Consider the following 7348-nt stretch of genomic DNA (forward strand, 5'->3'; position numbering starts at 1 on the left):
GCACAAACTCTGCCAAATAGTTTAGCTGTTCTTCTTTCCAACTAATTCCAGGAGGTGAAACTTGCCAAGTTATTCTCTGAAAACCCATTAACAAAGAACAGATGGCTATAGATTAGGGAAATAAAACACATGTAATAGCGAGCACAGGCGATACCTCTGCTCCACAAGAATTAATTTCTCTCAGTTATCATTGCAGAATCGGTATATTTATTGTATTACTATGATTCCTGCAGCAGCTAGCTTGTAAAATCAATAATTCTGCCGGATTCCTTGCACACCGAGAGGTAGCGGAGGACTAAAAGTTCACAAGAGAGGGAAACTGATCCATGAGATTTCAAGGTCCATTCCAGTACATCACATGTTTAATATAAATACATACATTAGCAGTTTAATGCATCAACAAATATGATCGATTTGCCATTGCAATGAAGGGAATAAAAGCATAGGAGACTGCCAAATCAACTGTGACATATTGGTACATCTGTAATGAGTCTATAATGCGCAAAATCTCCAGTAATCTCGACTTCAGCTTGAAAACAAGTTGTGAGACTGATGACTGTTTGGAATTAGTCCAAAACCGGTGATATTACTTCTGATCTGTTGGTTCCTGATGTACGGATTACAGTGACGATGTTGCTTGAATGCTTGGAAGTCTTCATCCCTAAAGACTTCTAAAGGTTGAGCCTGCTATGACTCACTCATTCTTTCCGTGCTGATTCAGCAGTGAAAGCATGTGAAGCTACATCACAGTAAAATGAGACATTGGCAAAATATCCGCAGTCAGAAGTTTCCACTTTTAAATTTTCAAATGTATGCAATCAAATAATATATCTTTAATTAGAAATATTTAATTGCCCGTTACGTCTACCTAAAATTCTGAATATATCACAATCTTTTAAATTGACACATCAGGTAATTTTGTATGTTAAGAACAATGACCGAGTCTATTTGAGAAATGCCTTGAATAAGACTTGGCGATGTAAACTTTGTAGTAGAAGAATCCATTCACAAACCTGAAGCAGATGACTAGATTATCAAACAGTACTCTAACAGCAGGAGCTATCAACAGAAAATACTGGAATAGCCTTGAGAGAGGGGTTTTCTCAAAGCCTGGAGCATCAATGTTGTATCTGTTGGCGCATTCAGCTTGTAAAATGACACATACTGTGAGCACAGCAACCCAGACAAGTATACTTGTCCTTCTAGCATGCCTTACAGTCCTCATATGACGTGACTGTGCAGCGAATTGAGTTATGAGAAAAGCCTCCAGGCTGATGCAGCTTAATATGAGAGAACTGACATAGGTGTTCACTGCCAGGAAATTGCAAATGAGGCCACGGATGAAGTCTTCTGACACAAACTTGACATCGAACACTTGGTGGCACACCTGGACCAAGATGGCCGGCACCAGCATCGCATCTGCTGCTGCCAAGTGAGAAATGAAGACTGCTGTGCTCTTCCTGGACACGGCCTGAGACAAGAGCAAGACAGAGACGTGGAGTGTCCCATAGGCTCCTGCGGCCAGTACCACAAAATTTGCAGAAGGTAGAATAATGTACTGTATGTATTTTGCAACCAGATACCTCTTCAGGACAGGCAGGTAATCTGCGTGCTGAGGCACCTTTGACTGTGCAGAGGTCCTGTGGGAAAAAGAAAGAAGTTAATTTCTCCTCAAAGTGAATTTGATTTAGGATGACATTTTGAAAAGCTCTGAGCTTGATCGCAATTCTATTTGAGGAAAATCACGTCCCCCTGCTCTGCGTCGTGACATCACCCACATGTACAGCAGAGGTTCATAGAATACCTACAGGATTTTATGGGTAAGGTTGCAAAAAAAATCTCAACAATAATGGAGTAAACCAGGGTTTCTACTTTTTGTTTATTCATTAAATGCGGATGTCACTGAGCCAGCATTTGTTGCCCATCCCTCATTGCATCTGGACAGTGTGGCTTGCTAAACCATTTCAGAGGCCATTTTGTTAAGGGGCAAGCACATTGCTGCAGGCCTGGAATCTCATGTAGGCCAGACCAGGTAAGGATGCCAGGTTTCCTTTTCTAAAGGACATTCGTGAACCAGATGGGTTTTTACATCAGTCAACAATGGTTTTAATTCCAGATTTTTATTGAACTCAAATTTCAGCAGCTGTCAGAGGTGGGATTCAAACCCATCAGTACCCTGGGTCACTCACTAGTCCAGTGACAATACCACTAGGCCAACACCTCCCCACTTGAGTGGGTGATATCACACGTATTTTAACAAGTAGATTAGTCCTGCACGTTCTGTTATGTCACCCTTGAAGCCATGTGCCTAATATCATCAAATTGTTTCATCCGCTTGTCCTAGATTCTTCAGCATTTGTTTCCTGGTGTCAGCCATGGCTCAGTCATAACACTCATCTCTGAGTCAGAGGTTTATGGGTTCAAGTACCACCCCAGAAACCTAAACACAAAATCTAGGCTGACACCCCAGTTCAGGGTCAGAGCTGTTGTCTTTTCAGTGAGATATTAAGCCAAGGCCATATTTGCTCTTCTGAGTAGACATTTTGTCCTCAACCAACACAGTTAAAACTGATTATTTGCTCATTATCACATTGTTGTTTGTGGGAGTTTGCTCTATGGAATTTGAAGGCAGTATTTTCTATCTCACCACGGCAACTGTGCTCCAATCTGATTACAACGTGCTTTGGGTCAACGTGAGGTTGTGTTAGGTTCTACTCAAATGAAAGTCTTTCATTTATTTCTCAAAGAACACCAGAAATATCAATTGTCGTGATTCCAAAGGTAAGCCTTTCAAGTTTAGTATACATTGTTCACTCGACATTAAGGGCAGTCATTGTCCAGCAGTAAAGGGTGAGGCCATGAGAGGGTGTTCTTGACACATATTTTGTAGGGCTATTATTGTGCTTAGTTTAAGAAGAAGGGGTTCTTGCGGTGCAGTGTTAGCGACCTTAACTGTGGGCCAAAAGCTCTGGGTTCAAGTCCCATTTGATGGTCATGTAAGGTATGTTCAGAACATGGCCAAACGGGTTGACTGTTAGCCTGTAAATCCTTCCAATGTGCCTTGTGGCAAGAGCAGGGGCAGCCATTCTGCAGAAGACAATGACAAACAGTTGCAGTAATTTGTCAAGCATAATCATGGGCCAATCCAATGGAAGTTCATGGTTGCCAATACCCTCCTAAGAGGAGTTTAAACAGTCCAAGTTTTGTTTTGTAATGGATGCTGATTTGAAGGGTTTGCCTTTCGATTGGGAAAAAGACACACCAAGTCACTGCTAGTCTTCGGAGGTGTGTGTGTAAGAGGGGGGAGTGAAGTTAAACTTTTACAGTTCCTATCTGCCCATATTGACAGTAAAGACAGAGCTGAGTGAAGGGAAATGACATTCTAGTCGTGTTCTCTTCCTGAAAAAAGTATCTCCCTTTGCACTATAACGCCCCTGTTAGTTATTAATAGGTCTAAACTCTGTAAAGATAACAAGAGTACAGACTCAGAAAGATAGGCTTTGTGTGAATTTCCCTTTCTGGCAATGTTGATGTACAAGAAAGACTGAGTCAGCCAATGCTGTCTGGGTTGGCACCGGGTTGGACTGTACTCCTACAGTTGGTACCATTAGCTTTTTAACATTTTGCTCTTCCATTTTGCCCTCACTGTACAGGAGTCAGAGGACATTTCGTATCTGTTTTATTTGGAAATTCATCAGAAATCACTTTATTCTTCGCATTTGAAATGTTATTCAAAACTAGCCATGGGATCTAATTCAGAAAACAGTAATCAGACACAGGTCCGATGTTTAGAGCTGTAACGAGGAAAGTAAAGTCATTGGATTTTCCGTTGTAAATTAAAATGAAAAAGAGGACGGAGCCTAATAAGTGCAAAGAGATCTAAATTACCTAACAGCTTGAAATGATTTAATTAAAAATAATAACATACAGTGACAATTTCATCATCTCCAGGGAGAAAGTATTTAACCAAAATAAGTATATTTGAATTGGTATTGGATTGAGGATTTTCCCCTCTTGCATTGACGCACTTAATTCAGCTCCAGTCACCGCCACAGAGAGGAATATGCCATGTGGACATTCAATCCCTTGAAGGTTTATCGAACATAACGGTTAAGATGTCTGGTCTTCTTGAGTGTAACACTCAACTGGTGATCCAACCAAATATTATCAATTGCTGGAGATGTGGGATGGATCCCTATATGTAAGTGCAGTATTTTATCTATGAATTTGGTACTAACAATTCCAGTCTGTCAACTCAAATTACACCAACTCCTAATCAAGCATAGTGCCATCCTCTTCAAGGCCCGAGGTGATTGTAAAACTTATCTTATCTCAATTTACAAGAGTGAGTGAAGAGCTAACTTATTTGTGTGTGTGTGTGAGAGAGAGGGGGGATGTAGCACTCCATGCATATGGGAATGGTGCTCGGCCCATAGCTTTCCTGTGCCCTCAGAGCGCCACTCTGCCGGGGGGCGGTGGTTCAGGGATTGAACACCCAATTGAGTACCCTTGCACCATGTAGTAGACTTCTGAAAGTCATCCCCCCTGCCCTTGCATCTGAACGCCCCCCCATACCCCCAACTCTCCCTCCCACGACACCACTTTACGATCCCTACTTTAATTCACCTTTGGTCTGCACTCCTTTGATGACCTTGGGCCTCTGGTAGATGCAGTACCATCAGCTTCCTCTGCTCCTGCTGGCACTGGCAGCAGGAAAAGCTGCCAGCCCAGTGGATGGTACTTCCACTGCTGGGGACTTCAATCACAGCAAAGTGCCTGAATGGAACTTGACCCCATTGGGGCTCTCCCACAGAACTGATGGGTGTTCCCTGCCAGTCCTCAACTGGTGGGCGAGACCCCCATGAGCCTGACTGAACTTTGGCCACACTCTCTCGCACATCACTTTATTACCTGCACTTGATCACACCCAAAGCCTCACATCTTGGCTCACACACAGGTTCTCTTTTACATACTTTTTCACTCTCCCATTCACTCTCTCTCACACATTCTCACGCATGCTCTCCAACTCTTTTGCACGCTCTCCTACACGCTCTATTGTATTCTACCTCTTGAGTACTCTTACTTGCACACTCGCACTTGCTTACAGATACACACACACCCCACTCTTTCTCCCAGACATACCCTGAACCTTTGGTGAGAAGCCTTCCAAACTTCGCCAAATCAATTCACTTTCTGAATCACTGAGAATAGTTCATAAGCTGACAACAATTGCAGTACATGCGGAAATAGTCTTCACTTTTAGAACTTCAGTGAGCTGGTGGATGACATGAGCCACTTTGGGTTGTTGGCAAAATTACTCTGAATCTTCTGTGATTAAAACATAATACAACATGATTTCATTTAAAACCATTGCAAAACAAATTCTGGACCTAAAAGGAGTGGGAACACACTGAAAAGCAGCTAACACAATAACAGCCACAGAAATCAGTCAACACTTACACTTTCTGTTGTTGAGAACATGCATCACACAGGTTGCTTAGGCGCTCCATTCCTTTATTGCAGTGAGGCTTCAGCAACTGTGAAATATTTTCTGACATTCATTTTAATATATCTGCCATCTGGTGTGAGCCAGTGCTGATGTCATCAGCTCCTATTATGGTTATTGTACAATGCTTCCTCTTGCAAAACATTAAATGTTGGCTTTCTTCCCACATTCTCAACCAATCCTGACCTCCATGTATTTTTATACCAACATAGCAACTGGCAGTCCTCTGATGTTTTTTCCCTTATTCGCATGAAGTTAAAGTAGAAAAATATCAAGTTAACTCCAGGTTGCTCGCTCAGGACTTGACTTAATCTGGATTTTAAAAATCACCTTTTTAATTTAAAAGCGGAAGCAATGAAAGTATCAGGATATACTTTGATGTGGTAGGCCACCTTTGTTAGAGCTACCCTTGAACATTAAGATCTTAACTCGCAGCAAGTCCAATGCCCCTATCACCCCTATGTTCACTGGCCTAGAATTGTTCCCGGCCAAACAACACCGTGATTTTAAAATTCTCGCCCTTGTAGCCAGACCCCCTCCCTGGCATTGTCCATTCTTATCTCCTCCAGACCCACAACCCTCTGAGATATCTGCACTCATCTAATTCAAGACGCTTTGAGCATTCCAAGTTTTAGAAAAAATCAATTTAGAGTACCCGTTATTTTTTTCAAATTAAGGGCCAATTTAGCATGGCCAATCCACTGACCCTGCACATCTTTTGGGTTGTGGAGGTGAAACCCACGCAAACATGGGGAGAATGTGAAAACTCCAAACAGACAGTAACCCAAGTTCAGAATCAACCCCGGGTCCCTGGCGCTGTGATGGAAATAAGATATAGAAAATGAAAATAAAGTTATTTATATAGTCAGAAAGTAACTACAAAGAGAGGAGGGAGAGGGAGAGGTTGGTGGGGGAGATTTTAAGGGTGGACAGGAGTTATGCAGAGGCCCCCGAGGAGGGGCTACTTAGGGAGCGACGGAACCTCCAGACGGAATTCGACCTGATGACCACGGGGAAAGCAGAGGCACAGTGGAGGAAAGCGCAAGGGGCGGTGTATGAGTATGGGGAGAAGGCGAGTCGGATGCTGGCACATCAGCTTCGTAAGAGGGAGGCAGCGAGGGAGATTGGTGGAGTTAGGGATAGAGGAGGGAATACGGTGCGGAGTGCGGTGAGAATAAACAAGGTATTTAGGGACTTTTATGGGGATCTGTACAGGTCCCCCCAGCGGGGGAGGAGGGGATGCAACGATTCCTAGATCAGCTGAGGTTCCCGAGGGTGGAGGAGGAGCGGGTGGATGGTTTGGGGGCGCCGATTGGGCTAGAGGAGCTGGTTCAAGGATTGGGGAGTATGCAGGCGGGGAAGGCCCCGGGCCGGATGGGTTCCCGGTTGAATTTTATCGGAAATACGTGGACCTGCTGGGCCCATTGCTAGTGAGGACTTTTAATAAGGCGAGGGAGGAGGGGACCTTGCCCCCGACAATGTCCAGGACAATGCGCTGATTTCTTTGCTTTTGAAGCGGGACAAGGTCTAAGTTGCTGGCGAAGGTGCTGGCTACGAGAATTGAGGACTGTGTCCCGGGGGTGATTCATGAGGACCAGACGGTTTTGTGAAGGGTAGGCAGCGAAATACTAATGTGCGGATGCTCCTCAATGTGATTATGATGCCCTCGGTGGAGGGAGAAGCGGAGGTAGTGGCAGCTATGGACGTGGAGAAGGCCTTTGATTGGGTGGAGTGGGAGTATCTTTGGGAAGTGTTGCGGAGGTTTGGGTTCGGGGAGGGGTCCATCAGTTGGGTCAGGCTGCTATATAGAGCCCCTGTGGCGAGTGTGGCTACGAATCGGTG

The 7348-nt window shown here is 44.0% G+C and overlaps 1 long non-coding RNA gene across 1 annotated transcript; it reads right to left on the reverse strand.

Annotated features, from left to right (window-relative positions):
- Nucleotides 1-340: 340 nt before the first annotated feature.
- On the reverse strand, nt 341-5538 carry LOC140422745 (uncharacterized). The gene is made up of 2 exons (XR_011947576.1): nt 5461-5538; nt 341-1640 (listed from the first exon to the last, which is right to left on the reverse strand). It is a non-coding gene; the product is annotated as an uncharacterized lncRNA (long non-coding RNA).
- Nucleotides 5539-7348: the final 1810 nt, after the last annotated feature.

This window comes from Scyliorhinus torazame, chromosome 5 (genome assembly GCF_047496885.1).
Source record: "Scyliorhinus torazame isolate Kashiwa2021f chromosome 5, sScyTor2.1, whole genome shotgun sequence".
In the NCBI taxonomy this organism is placed as follows: domain Eukaryota; kingdom Metazoa; phylum Chordata; class Chondrichthyes; order Carcharhiniformes; family Scyliorhinidae; genus Scyliorhinus; species Scyliorhinus torazame.